The sequence below is a fragment of the Balaenoptera borealis genome (assembly GCF_965194805.1).
Source record: "Balaenoptera borealis genome assembly, chromosome: X".
NCBI classification, from domain to species: domain Eukaryota; kingdom Metazoa; phylum Chordata; class Mammalia; order Artiodactyla; family Balaenopteridae; genus Balaenoptera; species Balaenoptera borealis.
In genome coordinates, this window is record NC_138881.1 from 2,450,482 (window position 1) to 2,478,197 (window position 27,716).

General features: G+C 42.2%; 1 protein-coding gene across 1 annotated transcript in view; it reads right to left on the reverse strand.

Moving 5' to 3' along the window:
* Nucleotides 1-26,482, reverse strand: part of MXRA5 (matrix remodeling associated 5) — a 122,304-nt gene extending 95,822 nt beyond the window's left edge. Inside the window, exons 1-2 of the mRNA XM_082375449.1 lie at nt 26,436-26,482; nt 26,123-26,220 (exon numbers count right to left, since the gene is read on the reverse strand). The gene's annotated coding sequence lies outside the window, so the exon portion shown is untranslated. The remainder of the gene's footprint in view (nt 1-26,122; nt 26,221-26,435) is intronic.
* Nucleotides 26,483-27,716: the final 1,234 nt, after the last annotated feature.

The window sequence follows — 27,716 nt, forward strand, 5'->3', positions numbered from 1 at the left end:
CCTTCTTTCCACAACAGCAAAATCTAGTAGAAATACATTCACTGATGGTTACCAGCCCATTTTCAAGATGTAACCATAAGGAAAAACCGTTAAGACTCATGTTAAAATAATCTATAGAATGATATTTGGAGGATAAAAGGGAAACAAAACATGACCCTAAAGTACCCCTAAACATTTCATTATCTGCTTATAGAATACAAATTTCTATCAGGACAATTTTAAATGAATCAGCTGAAACTGACCCTATGGAAATTCCTGGAGCTGTAATATTTTAGAATGGCCCTGCTCACATTTTTAGTATAAATACAGTCTCATTTTCTTTCTTACAGTACAAGGGAAAACCAAATAATGTCAACAAACCTCAGGAGAAATAGACGAATTAAACCATCAATGCAAAAACAAATTATTGAAGAAACAAAAAGTTGGACTCAATTCCACAACAAAGCAGTTGCATGCTTTCCAATACTATTGAGGAGTAGCATAAATTTGGTTTTTTAAAAACACTTAATTCCCCTCAATTGCAATTCCAATTCTTGCTTTGCTGTTTGTAGTGGTTTGTTTGTTGCTCTATTGTCCTAAATTGCTTCAGGGAACTAGAATGTAGTCTTGATGCTTAATCCAATTCAGCTATATTCATTTTCTTATTATTTCCTGAATAAGTAAATATTTTCATTTTGGAGAATGGTTCCAAAACACAATTATACCTCCCAGCAAGGGTTGTCATGCAAATTAGTAAGTCACTACTACTTTATTTATTTTTATTTTTTTAAATTGAGGTAACATTGGTTTATGACATTATATAAGTTACATGTGTACAGCATTATATTTCTACTTCTGTATACACCACCAAAAACTTAGTTTCCACCAATCACCATATATTTGATCCCCTTTACCCATTTTGCCGTCCGTCTCTGGCCCCTTCCTCTCTGATAACCGATACTCAGTTCTCTGAATTTACATGTTTGCTTTTGTTCGGTTTGGTTTGTTCACTTATTTTGGCTTTTTTTGTTTGTCTGTTTGCTTCTTTATTAGTTTGTTTCATCCCACATAGGAATGAAACCATGTGGAATTTGTCTTTCTGCATCTGACTTATTTCACTAAGCATGATGCCCTCAAGGTCCATCCATGTTGTTACAAATGGCAAGATTTCATTCTTTTTCATGGCTGAGTAATATTCCACTATATATGAATGTATGTATGCATCCACAGGCACACACACACACACCCCACCTCTTCTTTATCCATTCGTCTGTTGATGGACACTTAGGTTGTTTCCCTGCCTTGGTTATTGTAAATAATGCTGCAATGAACATTGGGGTGTAGATTTTTTTTTAATTAGCGGTTTTGCTTTCTTTGGATAAATACCCAGAAGTGGAGTTGCTGGACCACATGGCAGTCCTATTTTTATTTAAGCAATCTCCATGTTATTCTCCACAGTGGCTGCACCAATTTACATTCCCAGCAACAATGCATGAGGGTTTCCTTTCCTCCACACCCTTACCAACACTTGTGTCTTGCCTCTTTGAGTCACTCCTATTTTAAACATTAATGGTTTGGGGCGTAACATCCTTAAAGGAAAATTTAGGGGGGAAAATGTCATGTCATCTTCAGGGATTCAATCACTTAGCAAACATTTGTTGGATGCTTCTTAATTCTAGGGCACTGGGTGAGTTTTTTTTTTTTTGACAGAACGTAAAGCCTTTAAATTTTTTATTTTTTAACTTTTTAGTTTATATTGGAGTATAGTTGATTAACAATGTTGTGATAGTTTCAGGGGAACAGCCAAGTGACTCAGTTATACATAGACATGTATATCTATTCTCTTTTCAAATTCTTTTCCCATTTTGGTTGTTACATAATATTGAGCAGAGTTCCCTGTGCTCTACAGTAGGTCCTTGTTGGTTATCCATTTAAAATATAGTAGTGTGGACATGTCAACCCAAACCTCCCGAACTATCCCTCCTCCCATTCACTCATAAGTTTATTCACTCATTCGTTCGCTTAATTATTCAAGAATTTTCGTTGGGTGCTGATTCGGGCTAGTCTCTGTCTTAACACCTAGAGGACGAATTGGGACAAAATAGAAGTGGCTCCTACTTTTTGGGAAGTGTTGATCTTTTAGAGGAAGTTGTTTGAATAATTAGGAGCTGAAGTCAATGTCTAAGAAGGAAAAACAGGGGTGCTGAGAGGCACAGTGCCAGGGGTTGTGAGATCTGTCCGTTCAAACTCCAGGCTTTCTCTTTCTCTTGGTCATTTTTTGGTCCAGGTTTCTCCAGTTTGCCTACTGCCACTTCCTCCTCCGTCCTCCAAGAGGGCGCCTGTTCCTCAGCTCCACGCTTGCCCAAAACCCTCCTGGAGGTCAGGACTCTGCTCTGCCCAGCTGGTTTGCTTCGCATCAGAGGAGATGCAGACAGGTAGACCGAGCGTCCTTGGTCAGGTGGAAAGTCATCCACCTGGAAGGACCCTCCCCAGGGAGCTCACCTGAGTTCTTCATAGATGTGGAGAGCACCCCGGTGATTTCCCTGGGGGGAAAAACAAAGCCCTTCCTGACTCAAGAACCAGGCAACGTCCATAAACTTTGGGGCCAACGGGATCTTTCTCCTGTACCTACTAGAGGGTTTGGGACAGTTCTGTAAATCGCTTATCACAAGAGCCTGATTCCTTGGAAATTCATCTGCATGTGTGAATCTTCTTCTTTTTACGTCTCTGTGCTTTTAGGTCAACTACTTTTCAAGCATGTCATTCTGAGGTATATCTTACATCCTGATAACCTGTTCTTCTTATTGTGGTTAAAATACCCCTAATATACATTGCACCACCTGCATTAATTTCCTAGGGCTGCCGTAACAAAGTGCCACCCACTGGGGGGCTCGAAACAACAGAAAAATCACTCTTTGAAGAACAGAAGGCTGAAGTCAAGGTGCACGCACGACTGATTCCTTCTGGAGGTTCTGGGGGAAACTCGCGCCTCTCTCCCAGCTTCTGGCGGTGCTGGGAAGCCTTGTGTTCCTTGGTTTATGGAGGAATCATCCCAATTTCTGTCTTTATGTTCATACGCTGTTCTCCCCGCCTCTGTGGATCTGTGTCCAGATTTCCAGTCTTGTTGGATTAGGATCCCTCCCTCCTCCAGTACGACTTCGTTACATCACAATGACCCTAATTCCAAATAAGGTCCCATTCTGAGGGACAGAGAGTCGGGACTTTTTAACATGTGAATTTGAGGGGCACACAGTTCAACTCATAACGCCGTTGTAACCATTTTAAAATACCCGACTGGGTGGCATTTAGCACATTCACAATGTTGTGCAATCATCCCCTTTATGTAGTTCCAAACGTTTTTCATCACCCCAAGTGGAAACTCTGTACCCATTAAAGCAGTCACTCCCCAGTTTTCCCTCCCTGTGGCCCTTGGCAAACACTCATCTGCTTTCTGTTTGGTGTTTAAACGCTGGCTAATGCGGGCATTTATAGATACGTCGAAGGGAAGTCCAGGAGCAAACGGATGCCCGATCTTACCTAGAGAGTTCAGATGCCTTGTGGCATTTGGAATGACACGCTCTCTGTGGTTCTGTCTGCAGACGGGGCACAGGAGAACTTACATGACCTCACTCTTGGATCAGGAAATATTTTTCACCAATGATTCGGATAACTCCATTCCAGCAGCAGGCTTTTCAAGCTCGCACAATTAAAACCAGCTGAAGAAAAGCCAACTCACTCCCTTGAAAAGAAGGAGATTAGCATATCTAGAAACAGAGGTGAGGTTCAGGTGTGGCAAAATAAGAATTAAAAAGCCCCAGGGTGATCAGGTCAGGGGAAAAAAAAAGAAAAAAAGAAAAAAAAGATATAGCCGGAGGGCTGGCGAAAGTCAGGGTTGGTCTGAGTGTTCGCAAAACTGAAATGGCAAGATTGTCATTTGTAACTGCCTGCCCTGCTCTTGCTAAAGTGGCGAGATGGCTGGTGGGTCAATCCTGTTTTGCATCCTGAGTCCTAGTGAGACCGGGGCGGGGTAGCGCGCCCAGTGGGCTCCCGAAGCCTTTTTTTGTCCCCTGTTTCTTGTAGGCAAGACTCCAGCCTCCTAGACCTTCCCTGAGTTCCCAAGGGCGGATGAGGAACAGTTGCTAATCAAGGGAGAAGCGGCCAAGCCCCTGCACACACCCTAATCTTATCAGCAACCTCACCCTCGAACTATTGCTATAAACTCCTCATCAAACCCTCCCAAGTTGGGACACACAGTTTTTCGAGGGCAGGAGCCCGCTGTGTCCCCCTCTGCCTGGCAAAGCAATAAAGCTCTCCTTTTCTGCTTCACCCAAAACTCTGTCTCTGAGATGCGATCTGGCACCGGTGCAGAGCAGCTCAGTTTTTGACATCACCAGCAGGCTCTGACACGTGTGTCCAGTGAGCAAATAAACTCCACAAAACATGTCAGACTAGATAAGACTGGCCATTTCCCCAAAACCTTTAGATTCCAATACATTTCATCATGAGCTCAAAATATGCCTTACATTATGCTATGAGACTATATATATACCCAGCAAACACAAGCATCGGATTTCCCTGAGCGCCAAATGAAAACTGGAAAGTTGCAAAGGAGGAGTTCATATTTCTATTACTTTCTTCTCTTTTGTTGCTGCGGTTCATGGCAAGAACACAGGAGTTTGGTTTCGTCTTGGTTTTCTCAGCGTTGGAGCTGCCCGATGGAATCAGATGGACATGCAAAGGTCAACGAGTTCTGAGAGGCGATCACGGAATTTATTTTGTGTTTTGGTTTACATCGATGGGTTTCACAGCAGGGGAATGGAAATAGCACTTATGGAGGAACTGCTAGATGGTAGGCACAAGGCAAGGTCGGGCAGCTCCACTAGTAACTAGGATCAAAACAACACCCTCAAGATTGTGACAACCCCTTGGCCATGTTTTGGGGAAGCTCGGCATTGCTCAGCATCAGTGCCAGGTTGCTGACACAGCTCAAGAGAACATCTAAGCGTCTATAAACAAAACAGGGTGAAACAACACATCACAGACGTTAAAATACAATTGGAAAAAAAATGGATGACAATAAAATCATCTGAGATCCCTTTCAAGAGCAATTTCTTGCAAAAGAGACTTCTACTCATTATAAAAGAAGCCACAGAATTATCCGAATCGATGTTCCCCTTTACGATTTGCTTTCACAAATAGCAGGATTTAAAAATAGATGTATACTTGGATGGTATCCTGTAAAATTAAACTCCATTTCTGTAAACCTAGTGTCCTTTTCATCCAGTGAATGAAAATAACTGGAAAACATCCAGTGTTTGAAACGCTCTGAACAACCACAAAGTAATCCATAATTTGGGACTATTAACTGATCTCTTTCTACGTTAGGTTCACTGACAAAGTCTGGTCAAGCTGTTGAAACAAATTGTTTGGTGGCAAGTTTCCTATGTCTGTGCTTCATCATTGTTTTCTTTCAACATGATTTTTTTTTTCCTTCATAAATGGTAGAACAACTGGTAAGGTCACAAGGGGTAAAATAAATAAGGGGGTCAGCATCTTCTAGCATAACCAACCAAGAAATGTTTCTTATTTACAAGGGCTGTGGCCACATGAAATCTCTCTCCAGAGACAGGCAAAACCAACTCTATCATGCATTCATTTAGCATCTGTAGTTTCTCTTCATCATTTTATAATACAGTTAAAATATTTTTCATTGTCCGGAAAAGAGGGCCACCCTGGACAATAGATTTTTACCAAGAGTAAAAAAAAAATTCCAAGAAATGCCATTAAAACAAGTCCTATTCTCCTCATGTGAAGCAATGCTAAAACACAGTAGCTATGTGAATGCATCATTTGATGGACTTACTTTGTTTTTTAACAGAAAATGTCTTATAAATCACGTCAACCTTTTTTTAATGAGCTAAGAAAATTTGAGAGCATAAGGCATATAGTAATATGAAGAGCGTGTGAAGGGGCTTCCCTGGTGGCACAGTGGTTAAGAATCCACCTGCCAATGCTGGGGACACGGGTTTGAGCCCTGGTCCGGGAAGATCCCACATGGCCGCAGAGCAGCTAAGCCCGTGCACCACAACTACTGAGCCTGCGCTCTAGAGCCCACGGGCCACAACTACTGAGCCCGTCTGCCACAACTACTGAAGCCTGCACGCTCTAAGGCCCACATGCTGCCACTACTGAGCCCGCGTGCCGCAACTACTGAAGCCCGCGCGCCTAGAGCCCGTGCTCCGCAACAAGAGAAGCCACCGCAATGAGAAGCCCACGCATCGCAATGAAGAGTAGCCCCCACTCACTGCAACTAGAGAAAGCCCACACGCAGCAACGAAGACCCAACGCAGCCAAAAATAAAATAAATAAATAAATAAATTTATATTAAAAAAAAGAGTGTGTGAATAGACCACATTGAGCAAAACCAAGTTTGTTTTCTTATTTTATTTGAGAAAATAACTTTTTCCTTCATTGAAGAAAATTTGGAAAATACATGAAAATAAGTATCTTTGTAAAAAGCAACAAAAAAAATTATGAAGACTATTTGAGGATGAGTACCTGTGTTCCTTTTGGCAGGGATGGAAGGAGCAAATGCTTCTTTAGACCAAAGTTGGGAGGTACTGTGGCATTTATTTATTTAAATTTTAAAAAATTATACAACTTTTAAAGGTTACTTTCCATTTATAGCTATTACAAAATATTGGTACAAAACAAAGTTATGGTTACCAATGGGGAAAAGGGGGGGGGAGGGATAAATTGGAAGATTGGGACTGACACATACACACCACTATATATAAAATAGGTAACTAATGAGGACCTACTGTACAGCACAGGGAACTCTACCCAATACTCTGTAATGACCTATATGGGGAAAGAATCTGAGAAAGAGTGGATATATGTGTACGTATAACTGATTCACTTTGCTGTACAGCAGAAACTAACACAACATTGTTAATCAACTATACTCCAATAAAAATTAATTTAAAAAATATTGGCTATATTCCTCGTGTTGTACAAAACTGGGAGATTTGTATCTTACGCTTTCTCGTGGTAACCTCACAGTGTTTTCTTCTGTGCGTTCTCCTTCTTGCTTTTGCTCTTACAGGTGAGAAAGCTCAAATTCAGACAGCTCAGTGTGAAAGCCCAGAGTTGAATCTGATGTGCCTGGTTATAACGTCAGGCTTTGCCCACTGCCTCCAGACACTGTGGAATGCCGTTATTCAACTTGGTTTTCAAAAAAATGTCATATGTGTAGCCATACCCCAAAGCGTATGTCAAAACCAAGTGAGCGTGAAAAGTCCCTTATACGTTTCCAGGCCTACTCGTGCATTTCACAGACTGAACGTATTCTTTTCTGCCCAGTAAGCCATCTTTTTAGAAAGGCAGAAAGACAAGATGTACAGTATCTCAAAAAAGTGTCAAATGCGTAAAAGTCAAGGTCTTGTCGACAGGATAAAAAATTTGGCACTGGGTGTGGCCATCCTAAACAGAAGGATTGGGGGGAGAGGGGATATATAAATTACTTTTAAGCTACTGTCTGGATTGGTACTTAGAAACAAGTAAATGTGCCTGATTTGTTCCAGACGTGTCCTCGGATGTACAATAGACTTCTATCTCCCTTAGCTGAGTCAGAACTGGGGAATCTCTCTACTTGTCTATCTAAAGATGTTGCCCCAAACAAATGGGAGATCTCACTGTGCAAAGTAATTTCCAGAAGTCGCATCCATTTTAGAAGGAATGTAACATAAGACGGAGAGGAAACCAAACACAGAGAGAACCTCAAAGCTGCATGCATCTGGTTTTCATTTGGGCTGTATGTTTATTTTCGTCGTGTAACTTTCATTTTCCAAGTGGCTGGCGGGTAAAAGGTTTTCACTGATGCAACTCTTTTTTCCAACTGGCAACTTTCTGGCTGTCATCCCGAGACTGTGTCCCATGGTTCCACGAAAATACATTGACGACAGAAAACCTCCGCCTCCAAGTTTATTCAGACCCTTGCAAAAATTCTTCTTAATGGATCACACATGTTCTAGGGCGGTTAAGGTATCAGGCTCTCCCAGGAGTGAGAACGAGCTTGGAGGAATCCCATCCCCCTCCGCCACCTACTCAGTGTATCAAGTCCCTCGGATTCCACGGAGTGGTCAAAAGGCCAATTAAGTAGAAATAAAGGCGAGCTTTATTCACTTTATACTGTATCTCTAATCATTAATTTTTACACGAATGAGACTCGGTATGTCTCTCCTTTGAAAGCAGGATTCTCTCTAAGCAAAGACTTGTAGATGGCTGGGCTGTATGTTGGACAGCTTATTCTTATAATTCCCCCAAATCTTGCTTTGTGTATTTAGGTGCTTTGCTACCAGGTCCAAAGAACTTTAGCATGTTTATAACTTTCTGGCGAAAATTTATCGCTTCATACTAGCCTTCTTTATCCATGTTTCTCTTTCTTTTTTTTTTGTTAACTTCCTAAAGTCTTTTTTACTTGATTTGAACAGGGCTCCAAAAAGTTCTTCTTCATAGCTACTCACCATTTTAGTGTCTTTATCTTAGCCTTTCTTGGTTATTGGTTTCAGACCCTTTCAAACCAGCAAGAACCTAGATTTTTTTTTTAAACCCGATCCAAGAGTTCATATCTATCAAGAGATATTTTCATCCATTTGTATGTACTGCAATTGCTAATATTTCTAAATTTCATTTTGTGTGCTTATTTTACAATTTCTATGAACCGTTACCTTTCTTCGCTTCTATTATTTCTCTTCTATGATACCCAAACTTAAAAAAAAAAATTTCTCCCATGTTTTTAAGAGGAAGCTGTGTTTTCAGTCTTCGTGATTTAGTGATTAAATTTAATATGCCTAATAACTTCAGCAGAAAAATAATAAAGCTCACATGTTTACTGTCTTCTCAAAGAAATGACTTGCTTTAACTCTGTTCCATGTTTATTCTGCAAGTTTTATCACTGCTAATTTTGGCTCCACCTTTGCTTGTATGCCCTCACATAGTCGTAATTTTATTATTGGTGCTGGGTTTGATGTGGTCAGTGTTAGATTGGGTTCACACTCTGGTCCTTTTCTCCTTTTGCTCACAATGTCTCTTGCATCCTCTTCCTTCATCTGACTTCAACACTGTTCTTCCTGTGAGTTTCCTTTTGAAGTCCCAACAATGAGGGTCCGTGAGAGACAAACAACACTCTGGCTTTGCACTATGTCTTTATTTCCTCTGTACTCAGAATAGACTCGACTCAGCGTAGAATTTTAGACATCCAGAAATTTCTCTTTCATGCTTAAAAGACATTCTTCTAGCTTCCAGCCCTCCTGATGGTGTAGAGATGTCTTCTCTGGGTCTTACCGGATGCTTCGAGGTCACCTGGCTATTTTAAGTTTTCCTCTGTTTCTGAACGTCCACCATGTTCCTGCTATGTGTTTGATGGTGTGTTTATTTTTCCATACCATGATTTTTGAACTGGGGGAATTAAAGTCGTTCACATATGTACACACTGTTATATTTATTTATTTTTAAATTATGGTCCTATCTCATTAAAAAAAATTTTTTTTAATTTATTTTTATTTTTGGCCGCGTTGGGTCTTTGTTGCTGCGTGCGAGCTTTTCTCTAGTTCTGGCGAGCGGGGTCTACTCTTTGTTGTGGTGCGTGGGCTTCTCACTGCAGTGGCTTCTCTTGTTGCGGAGCATGGGCTCTAGGCGCGCGGGCTCAGTAGTTGTGGCTCACAGGCTCTAGAGCACAGGCTCAGTAGTTGTGGCATGCGGACTCAGCAGTTGTGGTTCGTGGGCTCTAGAACGCAGGCTCAGTAGTTGTGGCACATGGGCTATTTGCTCCGTGGCATGTGGGATCTTCCCAGACCAGGGCTTGAACCCGTGTCCCCTGCACTGGCAGGCGGATTCTTAACCACTGCGCCACCAGGGAAGTCCCGACACTGCTATATTTAAAGTGGATAACCAATAACATCCCAATACGTAGGCATCTTTATTTTTTTTTTCAGTTACCTTAACCATCAGCTTTCTATTTTTCAAAATTGTGTTGCAAACTGTTTTCTGCTGTTTCCCTTTCTCTTTGTGCATGATTATGCAGTTTAATCATGTACTCTCATTTTTGTAGGGTTTGCCTCCATACTTACTACAAATGCTTCTCTTCAGGAATGGCCTCAGACTGGCACCTGGGAAATAATGAGTTCTGATGCATTAGAACAGTCTGTCTGAGAAGAACATTTCTGTATGCTTGACATTTTGGGCCAAGTGGTACAAATCTGATTAAATAGTTTATTCTTAATTTGTGCTATTTGATGAATGCAGGTCTTTGCTCTAGGGGTCTGGGATCTGAAGAGCTGAAATTGTGAGGTAGGCACTTCAGCCTTCATGACAGATCCCCAGTAGAATTCCTGGACACCAAGGCTTGGGTGGGCTAATTTGGCCAGAGTTCAGATGTGTTGTCCCATACCACTGCTGGGACAATTAGCCATATCCACGTAATTCCACCGGCAGAGGACATCTGGACGTATGTGCCTTGTTTCTCCTGGACTTCGTCCCACAGACCTTCAGGCTTTGCTAATTTTAAGGAAGGAGGACGAGAGACTGTTCTGGGCTAACGGTAACGTCTACCTCGATAGGGTTGGTTGCATAGACATATTTATTTGTCAAAACTTATCATACGGTACACTTAATATTTATGCATTTCATTGTATTTAAACTTTACCTAGAAATAATTTTAAACAAATAGTAAAACCTAGTTAATGATACGTATACTGAAATTTTCAGGGTAGCCTGTGTGGATGTCTGTACGTAGTTTAAAATGTCTCAAAAAGAAACGTAGAATAATGGATGGAAATTGGGATAGATAAATGGACAGACAGGCCTACAAAGCAAGTCTAGGTAAACGTTAATGCTTCACTCTAGGTGATGAGTAAAGGAATGCTCAGTGTAAAATCTTTTCAAATTATATGTTTTAAAATTTTCCTAATAAAATATTTGAAAAAATCACAATTGGAACATTCCAACGAACTCTCCGTTTTTACTGTGATTGTGAAACTGAAGTATTGATCTCAATAAAGTTTCCTCAAGAAAAAATAAATAAATAAAATGGATAACCAACAAGGACCTACTGTAGAGCACAGGGAACTCTACTCAATACTCTGTAATCACCTAAATGGGAAAAGAATCTGAGAAAGAAGAGGTACATGTATACGTATAACTGAATCACATTGCTGTACAGCTGAAACTAACGCAACATTGTTAATCCCCTATACTCCAATATAAAATAAAAAGTTAAAAAAAAAAGTCATTCACAGATCTGGTAAAATGAGCAACCACGGTTTCTTCAAGTATGACTCAGCCCCTTCTTTCTTTCTTTTTTTTTTTAAATTTTCTTACCAATTGTGTGACCTTAAAATTTAAAAAAAAAAAAAAGTCCACAACTATTCTGGTTCTTAATTTTCTCCTCTGGGTCAGATAATCTCCAAAGATCCTTCCAACTTTAGAGACACAAGACTACAATTCTATCACTTAAGGGGAGAACATGAGAGAAACCCTAAAGGGACACATTTTCTTTGTCTCCTTGTTTTTCTCCCCTTTTAAAATTTTTAAACTTTTAATGCTTATGTGATTATAGATTCAAAAGGTGTTGCAAAAATAGGACAGGGAGGTCTCTCTCTTGTATGTTTTTAATATTTACAAAGGAAACATTTACTAATACATAAATTATTCAGATTAGCTGACTTTGCAGTTTAAATGTCCTTGGAATCATTTCACTGTTTCCTTTATATTTTTTTCTCCCAAATTCCTATAACTGTTTTTTTTAAATTATAGTTGATTTAAAATTATATTAGTTTCAGGTAAAAACAAAGTGATTCAAAACTTTTATAGTCTATACTCCATTTCCAGTTATTACAAAATATTGGCTATATTCCCTGTGCTGTACAATGTAGCCTTTGTTTTATACACAGTAGTTTATATCTCTTACTCCCCTCCCCCTACGTTGCCCCTCCCCACTGGGAACCACTGGTTTCTTCTCTATATGTGTGAGTCTATTTCTTTTTTGTTGTATTCACAAAAGCACCAAAGAGTGCTTCTGTATTACTCATCTATCTTCCTTATTCCTGCTACATTAAAACCAACTTTTTAAAAATTGAGGTATAGCTGATTTACAATATTATATTAAAGTGTACAAAGTAGTGATTCCAAATTGTTATAGATTATACTCCATTTATAGTTATTACAAAATACTGGCAACACTCCCTGTGTTGTACAATATATCCTCATAGCTTATTTATTTTATACCTAGTAGTTTGTTCCTCTTAATCCCCTCCCCCTATCTTGCCCCTCCCCGCTTCCCTCTCCCCACTGGGAACCACTAGTTTCTCCTCTGTATCTGTGAGTCTGCTTCTGTTTTGTTTTATTCACTAGTTTGTTGTATTTTTGTTTAGATTCCACATATAAATGATATCAGATGATATTTGTCTTTGACTTACTTCACTTAGTATGATCATCTCTAGGTCCATCCACGTTGCTGCAAATGACATTATTTCATTCTTTTTTACGGCTGAGTAGTGTTCCATTGTATATATGTACCACATCTTCTTTACCCACTCCTCTGTCGATGGACATTTAGGCTGCTTCCATGTCTTGGCTATCGTGAATAGTGCTGCTGTGAACATGGGGGTGCATGTATCTTTTCTAATTAGAGTCTCGTCTGGATCCATGCCCAGGAGTGGGATTGCTGGACCAAGTATCCCTCACTCTTGGCTTCACACAACCCCCACCTTCGTTCTGCTTTGGGGTTGTGTTCCTGCATCCTGCCGCCCCCTTTCCACCCACTATTACGGCGCATGAATCCCTTCCGTTGTGCCCCCCCGCATTCTGCTCTAAGGATATTTTCGTATTCAGGTTCTCAGCAGCCGCAGCACACGTTCCCCTCTCCCCTCTCTCCTCTAGGGCACCACCTTCCCATGGTCTCTCTGGACAGCACCTCCTCATTCACATCCTCTCCATCAATCACGAGGCCAGCGGAGGCGGCTGAGCCTTGCAGATTTTGTACTTCATCGGAGATTTGCATCTCGCAATCACGTCTACTTTCCGCAGCCTCCCGAACTTCTCACCAGGCGCCAACTCTCGGAGGATCATTCCGTCCGCAGGGGTGATGGGGGCTTTTGTGGGTGTTTCCCTTTTTCTTGAGCAATGAACTCTGCGTTCTGAGCCGTGCACACCTGGCGTCCCGTCGCCTCTCAGGAGAACCTTCTCCAAAGCGACTACATCTCAATAAAAAGGAAAACTGGGACAGCACACCTCGTTTTGCGTGTGAGTGGAAAGCTGGAAACCCGTCGACGTTTCCGATCAGAATACTCTTAGCTCAGTTCCTGGGGGCTGGCTTTTCGTGCGGAGCCAGAGGTGGACGGCAGAACATTCTTTTTGCTTTCCACCTTCTCTGCAGCAGATCCCGGAAGTGGTTTTCCCATGGAGTAAATGAGAACAATAAATGAGAAGCTCACCAAACAGATAAAGCAGCAATTTTATTGCTTAAAGATTTATCACGCAAACACAGTTTAGTGTTTTGTCACTGTAATGCAGTCTAGCGGATAAACAGAAGCGTTGCTTAGGGGGGAAAAAAGTCGAGGGAGCTGGAAAAATATCCAGAAATAATGTCTTGTGTAAAATCTCACAGAAGCTGGGTTTAAATGCTTCCTATCACCTCGTTAGCATTTGTAGCAGCCGTCCTCAAGCCAATTCATGAAGAAATCTAAGAAATATGATCTGAAGATTGCACTGAAAAGTTTGTGCCCAGAAAGCAAAGTGGAATTTAAAATGCTGTCTGTATTTCTAGTAGCAAATTTACTAACACACCAACCCAAATATTTAACTTCATGTAATACATCACTTGCTGTATAAATGGTCGTCTGGAGCAGCATGAGGGAAAAAGGTTATTTTATGGAGAAATGATGATAAAGGAATTTATTGTTTGTTTTTTTGCATTTGCCCTTATTCTCATGTATCAGAAAGTCTGCTAGCAAACACAGCAATGGCATTACCAGACTTACTTATCTTCCCTGTTGCAGGTAATGTAGGTTATGAAACTTCATATTTTCCGAAGCAATCGTTCATCTGCACTTTTTTTATGACGGAAATTTCTAAATGCTACGCAAAGGGGCAAAGACACGAAACACGCAGTGTTTATCTAAATGCTATAGTCATTCCTTATTTTTCCATATGTCATATGTTTCTGAAACCGTAAATTCATACGCCCGACCAACCTGAAATAGTTCTCCAGAATTCAACGTCATCTAAATGACCAGATGCATCAGAGAATGTGAATCTGAATTTTGAAATATAGGCTATAGTTCTTAAAAACAGGAAATTTATTCTGAGTATTCTAGCAATACACTGACCCTGATTAAAAAGCAGACATAGACTATCTGGGTACAGCACTGACTTTGAATCCCAGTCTAATGTAATATTTAGAACCGCTGTGATTTGTTTATAATAAGAAGGAAGACGATTATGTACATAATTTGAAAATAGAGCTTGTTGATCAAAACACAAAATCTTGCAGGGCTATGAAGGTAGAGATGACCAGGAGTTTGGGGGAAGCTTACAGAAATGATCTTTTATCCCCCAGGGAACACAGGAAGACCACACCCTACCTGCACCCCACCCCAATACTGGTACGTTGGACAATGTTAACTGATTCTGACCAACGGCAACTGGGCAGAAGACCGGTCCCATTAAGAACAAAAATCTCCCAACCAGTGGTGTCCCAAGGGATCAGTCTATTCTACATACAAGAAAGAAGAGAACATGTATCTGCAGGAAACTTAAACATTAACAGTAAAACTAACCTCTTTTCTAATGTACTTGTAGAAGTGACATAACCATCGCCTTTGTCATATTGGTTGCACCGAACAAAGCTGGTCCACTGTGGAAAAGGTCTACACAAGAGTGTATTAGGAGGGGAAGACCACAAGCATCCACTCTAGGGGCTGTCCACCCCAAAAAATGGCCCACGAGAATCCCTCAACGGGGAACCACCCCGCTGGACTCTGCAGGAACTAGACATAAATATTTTTCGTCCTGACCCACTGAGATTTGGAGGTTATTTTTACTACTCTTAGCACAAACTGCCCTGCACCAGGTAACTTTCTGAAACTTTCAAGTGGGAGTTTCAAGGTGAAAAATGTGAGCCTTCGGAAGGCAAAGCGTTCCTATTATGTGTGTCCTTCCCGGATGTCAGGTTACAGCTTTAGTGACCTGGTCCCTTTCTTTGCTCCACGTAAATAACCACGGCGACATGTTCTGCAGCCCAGCCTTGGAGGCTGGCTGTCACAAAAGTCAAAAGAAGTTTCATGAGAGCAAAAGCACAGCCACATTCTATGAAAGGATAATTTTTTTTTTTTTTTTTTTTTTTTTTTACTGCATTAATACAGATACTGTTATTTCAATGGTCTTCCTATACTTCCCCTTCCATCTGTAAAAGTGAAGATGAAGGCAGGTTGTGGTTTCTGAGTTTACACTTCACGGGACGTTTTGAACAATCTAATCCAGGACATGAAGATAGCCTTAGGCTCCTCGTCTCTTTAAACATATGATTTCCTTATCCTCCTTCTCTGTTGGTGGGAATGTAAACTGGTGCAGCCACTATGAGAGCAGTATGGAGGTTCCTTAACAAAATCAATATAGAACTACCATATGATCCAGCAATCCCACTCCTGGACATATGTCCAGACAAAAGTATAATTCAAAAAGATACATGCACCCCAATGTTCACAGCAGCACTATTCACAATAGCCCAGACATGGAAGCAAGCTAAATGTCCATCGACGGATAAATGGATAAAGAAGATGTGGTACGTATATACAATGGAATATTACTCAGCCATAAAAAAGAACAAAATCATGCCATTTGCAGCAACATGGATGGACCTGGAGATCATCATACTAAGTGAAGTAAGTCAGACAGAGAAAGACAAATACCATATGATATCACTTATATGTGGAATCTAAAATTATGGTACAAATGAGCTTACCTATGAAACAGATACAGACTTGCAGACATAGAGAACAGACCTGTGGTAGCCAAGGGGGAAGGGTGGCGGGGGAGGGATGGATTGGGAGTTTGGGATTAGCAGACGCAAACTATTATGTATTGGATGGATAAACAACAAGGACCTACTGTAGAGCACAGGGAACTCTATTCAATATCTTATAATAACCTAAAATCAAAAAGAATCTGAAAAAATATATATATATGAAACTGAATCACTTTGCTGTACACCTGAAACACTGCAAATCAACTGTACTTCAGTTAAGAACAAAAAAACAAAACACCAAGGTGATCTCTTTCTGTAGAAAGTCCATTAATCTAAACTTTGAAATCCCTCCTGGCCACGTCACAGAGAATACCCTGTTCCAGCAGACCTCCTCTCCGTCTGCCCTGAAAGCATGAAGTGGTATCCTCTGCTCTCAGTCCGGAAAGCATTCTTGAAGTCTCCTCCCGAGAACGGTCACTGGGGGAATGCATCTTTAATTGCTACCAAAAAAAACCCAAGAAACAAAAAAAGCATTTGGCAACGGAAGATGTGCAAGATAAAAGTTTAATTTGCTGCTGATTGCATGTGGGCTCCGGAGATGGATGATTTATCTCTGACATTTGGCAGCAAATGTTAGGAGGCATAGCCTCTTGTTTACATGCTTTGGAGTTTGTGCAATTGTACAGTACGGAGAGGCTCTGGAGGGATGTTTAGCTTTCTCTTTGAGCTTATGATTACCATGGACGTGCAAGTATGAGGCTCAGAGGAATGTGAAGGGGTCATTTAGAGAAAGCGATTCCACACTTGTTCCACTGATGGCAATTCTGGGGCATCTGTGATTTGGGGGTGCTTCTCACACTCTCTGTGACACCTACGAACTCCTCTTGGGAGGCTCCAGTACGAAATGTGTCGGAAAGGCTGTAAAATGTCTAAAGCGTATACTCTCTCCAGAACCCAGGTTGCCAACAAAGCTAGGTGTACTAGTTTCCTGTGGCTGCCATAACAAAATACCATAAATTGGGTTGGCAAGACAATGAGAAGTTATTCTCTTCCAGCTCTGGAGGCCAGAAGTCTGAGACCAAGGTGTCAGCAGGCTTGGTTTCTTCTAGAGGCTCCTGGGGAGAATCTGCTCCGCCCACCATCCCTCACCAGCTGACGACGGCTGTGGGTAATCCTTGGTGTGTTCTTTGGTTTGTAGACGCATCACTCCCATCTCTGTTTCCATGGTTACACGCCATTCTCTGAGCCTTCCTCATTTTGAAGGACACCCTCCTGGGATTTAGTGTTCAGCCTGCTGCAGGATGACCTCATCTTAACCAGTTACACGTGCAAAGACCCTCTTTCCAAAGACAATCACATTCAGAGGTTCAACATGAACATAAATTTGGGGAGAAGCTATTCAACCTATTCAAGGCTCCTTCTCTTTCCTTAAGCAGGTGATGTGGTCCTCGAGTTCCTCCTTCTGTTCATCCTTCCACAGAAAAATAAATGTGTCTTTTGCATTGGAAAACCTGTGTGCCAAACCCCAGCCCAGAGAGACTGGAGGGGACCATTACTTCTCAACTATAGGTTTCAAGGAAAGCTCTCCCAAAATATTTTATTGCATTTTCAAATGAGATCTGTGCAAACATCACAACGGTGTTGATGGGTCTTGGCCCATGTTTATACATACATTCACTCTGAAAGAAGTTTAAAAATTTTTTCCCCCATACATAGAAAAGGTCGCCTTAACTGCAACCATCTTTGCATTATTCGTATTCATACCTTGTCAGTTTTCACTAATCCTGCAATTTAAGAATATCCAAAGAGCGATTTATGTCTCTGGGCTTTAGAGCTGTTTCCCTTCTCCCTGGCGCCAGGGTGGCCCCAAGACAAGCTCCACGTCAAACAGTTTAAATCCTTCAATGTTTATTGACTGCAGTGAAAGGAGATCTCTGGACAGGCAACATTTACATAAACTACCGATTAACAATGGCTGAGTGATATTCCCATATATACATATACACACCACATCTTCTTTTCCCACTCATCTATTGATGGACACTTAGGTTGCTTCTCAGCCCTAAAAAAGAGTAAAATATTGCCATTTGCAGTAACATGGATGGACCTAGAGATTATCAGACTGAGTGAAGTCGGTCAGACAAAGACAACTATCATAGGATATCACTTATATGTGGAATCTAAAAAATAATACAAATGAATTTATTTACAAAACAGAATCAGACTCACAGACACAGAAAGTAAACTTATGGTTACCAAAGGGGAAATGGAGGGGAAGGATAAACAAGGAGTTTGGGATTAGCAGATATACACTACTATATACAAAACAGATATACAACAAGGATTTACTGTAGAGCACAAGAAACTCTGTTCAATATCTTGTCGTAACCTATAATGGAAAAGAATCTGGAAAAGAATATCTATCCATGTATCTATAACTGAATATATATATAACAGAATCACTTTGCTATATCCCTGAAACTATTCCAGTATTCTAAATCAACTATAGTTCAGTAAAAATAATATAAAAATGGCAATGAGCTGGCATTTATCAACAGTCAATAGGTTATTGACAATGTAGCTTGTGCCCAGACTTATGACGTAGCTTGTGCACAGACTTATGACGTAGCTGTGCTGATCACACTAAAGTGCCTGCCTTTTAAGTGACCTGATTCCACCCAGACAAGGGAAGAGGAGGGGGTGTAGGGAAGAGAGGTGGGAAAACAGGTTGGAGAGACAGATGGGTCCAAAAAATGCATGGCCACGTACTGTATGTGAAGGAGTGTGAATGTCATCCTCAACGTGATGGGAAGTCAGGGGACAGTTTTAGGTAAGAAAGATGGTGGAAGGTTTACGTTTCTGCACATCCTTTGGCTGAAGGGCAGCAAAGACTATGCGGGGTGATGGTGGACGCAGATGCTGAGCCGGGGGGCTATCGCAGGCATGCAGGTAGGAGAGGGGGGTGGATTTAATGAGTAGCTCTCTTAGAGATGAAGGAAAGGGACAGGTTCAGGATAGGCTTTGGAGGCAGAAACACCATCCTATGAACTGGATGTTGTTCTAGGGGAGATGGGGGGGAGGAGAGACGTCAGGAAGGGACCTTGGGTTTTGCTCTTGACCGTGAAGCCAAGACTGACGGAGGAGATGTAACGGGAAGTGACCGAGAGTTCCCTTGCCGACGTAACTTTTGAGATCTGTAGCGGATAATCCAAACATGAAGAGGAAGGGGGGGGGTATCCTAGGGGGTTCTTGGCTTCCGTGACAAATATATGAGCATCAAAGCGAAGTCAATTATGCTCAGAAACGAAAATGGATTCTAAATTCTGAGGAGTACGCCTGAATCAGAAAACCCTACAAATCCGCTGCTACAGTTCCCTTGTTATTCACAGACGGTCCTTCCAAGAGATTCCATTTTGCACACGCGTGTTTGCAAAGGCGTCTTTGGAGCTACACTCTTCTTCGTCCTGCATACAAATACTTCTCTGTCTGTCAAGTACTCGTCTTTGCTGGAAGGGTCGCTGTCTCTCTGCCTCTGGGTTTTGGAAGCAGTATTGTTCCCTATTGTTCCTTGAGAACCTCCTGACCTGCACGGAACGGAAATCAAACCATCGACTGACGACTTGGGTAGTCAGGCTGTGAGGACAGGCTACGTATTCAGATCGAGATAGTCAAGGAACGTACTGTCTTCTCCCCTTTTTCTTATTTGTGGGAGCTAGGGTGCAGCTGCCATGGCTGAAACTAGGGAAAAGGTAGGCACTGCAGAATCTCTTTATGTTTCAGAATCTACGACAGTAGATGTCAAAAACATGTATCCCCTGTGACTCACTTGCCCGCGTTTCCTAGGAATTTCACGGCTTTGTATTAGACAAACATTCACTGAGCAGCTGAAATAGGACCAGTACTGCATGAGGCTTTATCCACACAAGGTAAATAGGTTTCATTCTTATCTTGAAGAAGAGGTTTCCCATGTAGTTTGGAGGAAAGAAATCCTTTTAGCTCAGGGCACTCTGTTAAAAAAAAAAAAAGACACATACAGTGCACTACAAGGGGACCGGGGGAATCCGTATAAAAAGGACTACGGAGAAATGAAAACCAGAAAAGCTCACTGGCTTTCTCCACGTCACTTGGCAACACTTCTCTCCATCCGAGAGAGTGGAAGATGAAGCAGAAAGTACAGAAATGATCCAACAGATGCTCAGACCCTTACACACAAATGCTTGTTAAATTGCTCATAACCCCCTTGGGCCAGCCCTGCCCCTTGCCATCCGCCATGATGTTCTGCTATTTTGGCAACACCAATATGCACTGACATTCCTCACGGAAAATGTGAGTTTAGAAAAGGCAGAGCGTAATCAAATTCAAGAAGTGATCTCTCTGTTAGGAAAGATCTTGCCCACAAAGACTAATATATGAATACTCATCGATATTAATGGATTAATGAGTTACCATCTTCTGAAACACTGGGGCCAATTGTTCCTCAGAACTGGAGTGGCTACCAAAAGGTCTTGTAGGATGAGAGAATCTGGCTCATCAACCCGAAGTCCAGTACTCAAGAAAAAGCCCAAATGGTATGCATCACACTTTGTTTAAAATTTCACTCCGGTCCTGAATCTTCCCTGCCAAGTTTTAAGTACGAAATGCCATAAAGAGTCGTTAAATGTTGGTTGCCTAACAGGAGAGATGAGACATCTGTGGTGATTCATCCAATGGTCTATCTTACTACAGAACTGCTTACAAGGATAACATTACACGAGCTCTGATTCGGTGTTTATCAAGGGTAAATATGCATCCTTGGGGTTTCTAGACAATGAGGCAGTTCCTGTATGCCTGCTGCGTGGAATTCTGGCTGATAAGATGCCTGGGTGACCCCACCAGACACAGCGTCTGCCGTGGTTTGAAATATTTGTCATGGCGAAGCTAGCTTCTCATAAATAGACACGGTCCTAAGGCATATCTTAAGAGACTGTCGCAATATTTGCGTTTTCTTATATACTGCTTAAAGATTCTTGGGCATGTGCGCCTTTTGTCTGAACTGACTGTGATGACTATTTCTGGCATCTTCTGCAAAAACAGGTTATCTGGTCGTTTTTATTACTTTATACACAATTACAAACCGTCCGCCTTCCAAAGTGAAAAGAACTTCTGGGTAAAGCGTAATAAGCCTGGGATGCGAGGGACGGTTACAACAGCTGCTTCATGAAACAAAATGAGACCATATCCTTCTCCACATTTAGTTGGTGGCAACAAATTGTGAGGCTGGCAGTTTCGTTTCTGATGCAGAGTAAAGAAGTGAGTAATTCACTTTCGTCCCAGGGTGGGTGCCTTTGTCATTTTAAAATTAAACTGAGTTTGAATCTGCCCTGCAATGTTTTTTCTTATTTTATTTTTTAATTGAGTAGAGTCGATTTACAATGTTGTGTTAGTTTCAGGTGTACAGCAAAGTGATTCATTTATATATATATATAATATATATTCCTACATATAATATATATTCTTATATATAACATATATCTACTCTTTTTCATCCTCTTTTCCATGATAGGTTATTACAAGATACTGAGTAGAGTTCCCCGTGCTCTACAGTAGGTCCCCGTTGTTTATCTATTTTATATCTAGCAGTGTGTATCTGCTAATCCCAAACTCCTAATTTATCCCCCTTCCCTTTCCCCTTTGGTAACCATGAGCTTGTTTTCTATGTCTGTGAGTCTGTTTCGGTTTTGTAAGTAAGTTGCTTTGTATTATTTTTTTAGATTCCACGTATAAGTGATATCATAGGATATTGGTCTTTCTCTGTCTGACTGACTTCACTTAGTATGATCGTCTCTAGGTCCATCCATGTTGCTGCAAATGGCAAGATTTCATTCCTTTTTATGGCTGAGAAGCAACCTAAGTGTCCATCAACAGATGAATGGATAAAGAAGATGTGGTTTATATACACAATGGAATATTACTCCTCCATAACAAAGAATGAAGTAACGCCCTGCATTCTTTAAATGAACTGGGAACACAGATTTTCTAGAGAGGAACGTAAGGGAGCAAGAAACACCCTGCAGACCTCACAGCTGCACGGCTGCCAGCAGCCAGTTCCTTCCAACGCCGTGACCGTAACGGGGTGACCGGATGGGCGTCTTTTCCTCAGCAGTGAGGAGCGCAGAACACATGGAAACTTTCTGGAGTTACTGGAATTTTCATGTGGCATCACAGCTGTCTGAATGCTGTATGCCTGGCCAACTGGCTACTTTCTCTCTTTTATTTTTTCAGATCCTTCCCTTAATTTGTATTTGGACGTTGCAAATGATGTTTCAGAATGACTTTAGAATACTGTTACCGCGCCCATATGTTCCAGCAAAAATTCTATCCTTTATTCGGCCCAGTGCTGAATGCATCCTAAGATGTACGCGCACATGCACACACACACACACACACACACACACACATATACGTAGACATTATGATGGTTAACTTAATGTGTCTTGATTGAGCCACAAAGTGCCCAGATATTTGGTCAGACGTGATTCTGGGTGTGTCTGGGAGGGCGTTTCTTGATGGGATTAACATTTTTAAAAAATTGAAGTAGATTTGATTTACTATGTTGTGTTAGTTTTAGGTGTAAAGCAAACTGATTCAGTTACACATATATGTATGTTCTTTTTCAGATTCTTTTCCATTATGGTTTATTACAAGATACTGAATATAGTTCCCCAGGCTATATACAGTAGGACCTTGTTGGGTGAGGTTAACATTTGAATCAGGAGACTGAATAAAGCAGACTGCCCTTCACCTTGTGGGTGGGCCTCATCCAGTCGACTGAAGGCCTGAGGAGAACAAAAGGATCCACTCTCCCACAGAAAGGAAGGCACTTCTCTCTGTCTAACTGTCTTCAAACAGGGACATCTGTCTTCTGCCTTCAGACTCAGAGTGGAGCTGACATTATCAACTCTTCTGAGCCTGCAGCTTGCTGACTATAGGTCTTGTGGCTTCTCAGTTTCCATAACTGCATGAGCCACTTCCCTACAGCAAATCTCCTTATATATATACATCACTACGGTCTGCATGTTTATGCTCTCCAAAATCCACATGTTGGAGCCCTAACCCCCAAGGCGATGGTATGAAGAGGTGAAGAGGGTAGGAGAGTGGTGCCCCCATGAATGGGATTAGTGCCCTTATAAAAGAGACCCCAGAGAGCTCCCTCACCCCTTCCTCCGTGTGAGGACACAGCAAGAAAATGTCCATCTATGAACCAGGAATCAGGCTCGCAGCAGACACCAGATCTGCCAGCAGATGCTGAAATCTCACCCTCCAGAACTGGAAAAATAAACGTCTGTTGTTTCTAACCCACTCAGCCTGTGGTACTTTGTTATAACAGCCCAAATGGGCTATACATATATGTACCAAATATGCAATAATAATATATATTATTATTTTATGTATGATAATATATATACTTATATATAGACATATATATATGTTATATATATTACATATATATGCCTTATATATTATCATATATAATATGTCCATCTTATATCTAATCTTGAATATAATATATGTTCTCTGGGGAATATATATATATATATATATATATATATATATATATATATATATATATTCACAAATTCACACACATAGATCTATCTGCATATACAGATGCAAACGCATATTCATTTCCATTTCCAGCTGATATATTACAACCCAAAAGCATGGGCAGGTTAAGACCCCACGTGGAAGGATGGAGCCTGTGAACAACGGCAGACAGGCATCTGCCAGCAGGTAATTCCCTCTCCCTTCCTCTGTTTGAGGGTCAGGTTCCTTCCGTCCACGGGGAAGGGGGTGCCTGAGACAGAGCAGCCAGCCTTGCTCATACCCAGAAGCGGTAACCCCGCCTTGCCCTGTCTCTCCCTCCTTCCCTGCCTCGGCCCCTGCTCCCCCTCTTCCACTTCCTTGGACCAGCACCGCCTCACTGCTTTCTCCCTGCTTTCGGGGGGACCCCACCTAAGACATGGACCCTTGCGCTCACTGAGGCACCAGCATCCACAGTTCATCCCTGAGCTGCGCTTCTCGTGCCTGGTATTTCTCGAGAATGCTCAGTGGTAATTGGCGGAGGGCAGGCACGGTGCTGGGGCAGGACTGATAAAAATGAGAAGCTGCAACCCCTACCCTCACATCGCTGAGAGACCGCAGGGCAAACGGGGGATGCGGAGGGAAGTGAGACCAGGGCTATCATGAAATGACAGACAGTGCAAAGAGACCATCTAGGGGGCGTGCCTGGCCCTGTTGGGGGGATGCCGGGGGAGTAGCGGGAGGGGGTGAATCTCTGGGGCTGATTCCAAAAGCAGAGGCGTGTGTGTCTCAGGGGGAGATGTTAGGGGAGCATTTCTCGGGGCAGAAAGCCACAGAGGGATGCTGTAAATGAGATTCAGGGCAGGGTAACGTCCACGGTGCAGATATGGCAACGGGTCCTGCAGTGCGGGGAAGAGACACATAGCTGCTGATTCGGGGCCACGGACAGAGACAGAGGTGACACAGGGCGCCGGGGCCTTGCAGGCTTCCTGGGCAACTCTCTCAGTAAGGGACCGATCTTTGGGAACTGAACAAGCCTCTAATGCACCCTGTATCAGGGTCTTCCCAAAGTTATCTATTCGAACACCCTTGGTCTCCTCAAGAGAGGCAAGGAGACTCGGGGTGGCAGGACGTAGCAACGGGAAGCAGAGGAACGGAGTTCAGGCTCCAAACAGCCCAGCCGGGGACCGAGCGGCCAAGACGGCGGAGCAGAAAGACCCCGAGCTCACCTCGCCTCACGGACACACCAAAATTACAACTCTGCAGGACAGCCATTGATGAAAAAGACTGCAACCTACCAGAAAAGATCTTCTACAAACTAAAGACAAAACAGCCAAGTCTGTTTGTTTTCTGCCCTGAATCTCAAAGGGTTCCAGGAGTCTCCTCCCTCCGGGGTCAATCGCACGGACCTGGTTTGGGTTCGGTCACCACCTCTTGATCAATAAGCCCCGCAAACGATGGTGACAGCAGAAGACGGTCGTAGAGAAGCTACTCGTGAATCAAAAAGATCCTTTCAACGATGGGGAATTACCAGGGGGTGGGAAGGCACCCAGGACTGGCTAAAACTAGTGTACTGCGCCTGAAACTAACTTATTTTTTGTGTGAGCTGTTGGCGATCTTCAAAAGAAGATATGCAGTGATAGGAAGGTAACGAATAGACAAAGGAACGAACAAAACAAGCATGGATCCACCAGCCGCTTCAAACATCGAGAACATTTCCGAATCATTATTACTCTCTGGGATCCCCTTTCCTTTCAATGCTCCTCGAGAACCACTCCCACCAGAGTTAAGTATTTTCCCAAATTTTATGTGCAATAAGAAAATAGTAATGACTTCACCACAGATCTCTGTATTTCTCAATAACATATTAGTATTCCATTCTGCTTGTTTTATTCATTGAGAGCACACTGTCTGGTCTTCTGTACTCTTTTCTCTCAACTGTGCATTTCTAAAATGCACGAGGACGTTGCCTGTATATTCAGTCAACTTGCTTCACTTCTGTACAATATTCCACTGTCAATCACTTCACACTCTATATATCTGCTCTCCTGCCAACAAACACGTGCGTTGTCTGCAGGTTGCGATACTAGAGGCATTACTCCTGAGAACATGCTTATACACGGACACACATGCAAGACATTCTCTAGAGTTTCTATCAATGAGGGGAACTTCTGAGTCACCTTCAGCTTTTCAACACGGCGCCAAATGGATTTCCAAAGCAACTGTACCAATGTACAGTCCCGGCAGCAAGGGATGAGTCTCGTCACTGCTTGCATATGCGTCAACAGAGGGTTTTATCCATGGGCAGAGGCTACTAACTGATCCCAAACCAAATTATCCCTCTTCTCAGCTTGGCAACACCTCCCAGCGGGTCTCAGCATCTGCTGTGTCTGTGTGGTTGGGTTCTGGCTAAAGGAACACTGAGTTGAAGGATGTACACCATGGAAACCTCCCATGGGTAAGCGTGCACGTGTTTTCTCTCTTTCGGCTGTGCGGCACCGAAGCAACGGCAACAAAAAACACCAACAGCAACAAACCAACAAATGAAAACAGGGGTACCTTGGGAGGCAGGTGTCGAAGATGGCAGAGGACCAGTTTGGCCAGGAACCTGGATCTCTCACTCCCCACCGGGAAGAAATCTCCTCAAGTAGGAACACCTGCAAAGGACGAGTCATTTAAAATAAATAAACTGTGATTGTGTTAAGTCTATGAAATTCTCCGGTGTCTTTGTCAAAGCAGTTCGCATTACTCTCACCAACACAGCCCCCGACTTCCTAACTGGATCAACCTCCTGCCTCTCCAGTGACAGCGTAGCCAATGTGAGTTTCTCATTTTCAAACACGATTGGTTGACTTTTCAGCTGGTGACTCACCTGCGTGATTCCACTTCTGGGAAGCCCGAATCTTCTTGTCTTTTGCTCACCTAGAGAATGTAAAATAATTGTAAGAAAATATAAGACTATGCAGATACGTGTATGTAAATAGCTGTAGACTTCTACAGCTATCCTACATAGGGGGTATAGGAGTATGTGTAATAAACATATTTAGAAATGTGGCAATTTGGGAAATTTTTCAGGATTTAGCTCTTTCATATCAGGGCTTTTTAGAATATCTAGGGAGCCGCGTGTTCTGAGGGACGTATATTTGTGCCCTGATTATGAAGGGCTTTACACTGGTATACAGAATTTTATGTGGGTATCATTCATGCCCCTTAGAATCTTATAATCAAAAAAAAATTCCAAAGATTAAAAACCCATTAGCCTTATTGTAACTAGATGTTCCTGGGTGACAGCCAGCCTCTAGACGAACACAGTCCTGTAGAAGTTTCTGCAATGTTGGAATAACGTTCTACGCTGCGCCATCCAACATGGCGGCTACCCAGCACTTACTTGAAACACAGCTAGTGTGACCAAGGAAGTAAGGTTTCAAGTTGTCTTTTATTTTAAATCATTTACATTTACTTAGACAGGGATGACTACTGGCTACCATGTTAGGCCACGGGAATACATCTCTAGACCCTTCCCACTCAACACGTGGACCACCATTAGCATCTCCTGGGTGCCAGCCACGAATGGATGTTCTCAAGTCTCGCCTCGGACTTACCACGTCAGACTCACGTGTGAGCACGTTAAAGTTGGAGAACACCATGTAAGAGTTGTTTCACACAGATTTCCCATGTTTCTTCTCCTTCGTGAATCTGTCCCAAACAAAGCATGGTGGTGTCCTTCCATTACCCAATGACAATGACACCACCCATGTCTCTACCTGCAACTCCTTCAAATTCAGCTCATCTGTGCTCAAGATTATCAAGCTATTCCTCATTTTGTTTCTAAAATTAGAGCAAAATATGCTGCACAATTTTTGCACTGTTGTGTAGCACCACGTGGTACCTGACATAGAATGGGGAGACGCTTAATATTGTTTCTATAAGAAAATGACGTCCAATGAATAACTGGTTGAAGCGAGCACCCATATTACAGATTTCCAACACCAAGCACACTGTTAATGAAAACAAACACATCGCGGCGTGGTCCCTTCAGATGAACCCTTGCCGAGACTTTTCCCATGATGGCGTGCGTCTGATGCCTAAGGCACAAGCATCTCTTATAAAAATTCCACCACCAACCTTATCACAGTTTTCAGTCACACACTGT